Below are 836 nucleotides of genomic sequence, written 5' to 3' on the forward strand. Positions count from 1 at the left end.
AAATCATAAACTCGGAAGCCCGAGTTGTAACAGACACCACTCCAAGAACTCCTTCTTGGAGCAAGAACCACCACCTAAGAACAATCTTAAGATACAAAAAAACATAAGAGAATAAACTCTAATTTTATTAATCTCCAAATCTCCCATTACAAGCAATTGCTACAAGTATTTATAGACAATTAAGCCACATAAAAGGCTACATGCCTTAAAAAAAACTACTACTCCTAAACAACCATATATCTACCAATTGGAATTAAAACTAGCTGGAGTTAAATAGGATTTATCAGCTAAGCTCTGGCGTCACAGCTTAAGGATGAAATTGAAAGGCTTATCTGCCAAGATTATTTTCAATGGTTTATTAGAGATCCACCTGCTTGAGAGGAAGCTCATCCCACTAGGGAAAAAATAAATAATAATAGAAATAACCATTGAATAATCATATAATAGTTAGTGAAATTGAAACCATTGTAGGAGGTCCCATATTATTTAATTAGGTCTTATTGGCTGTAGATGAAAATATTACACCAAAGAAGGCTCGTATCAACCATTATATCACTTTTGATGATTCTAATTTAGAGGGAGTAAAAATACCTCATCAAGATATGCTTGTGATTAATATACGGATTGGTGACCCATGCTACATGTCAAAAGAATTCTTATGGATAATAGAAGCTGCATTGATGTCCTATTCTACTATACTTTTCTCAATATATATCTCACTAGAGAAAAACTTTATCCTCCTATAGGTCCACTGTATGAGTTTGATAATCAACCAGTACGAGCAGAAGGGATAATCAGTCTCCCAGTTGTACTATGAGAATTTCCTCGATATACTA

The sequence above is a fragment of the Dendrobium catenatum genome, unplaced genomic scaffold (genome assembly GCF_001605985.2).
Source record: "Dendrobium catenatum unplaced genomic scaffold, ASM160598v2 fragScaff_scaffold_231, whole genome shotgun sequence".
NCBI classification, from domain to species: Eukaryota; Viridiplantae; Streptophyta; class Magnoliopsida; order Asparagales; family Orchidaceae; genus Dendrobium; species Dendrobium catenatum.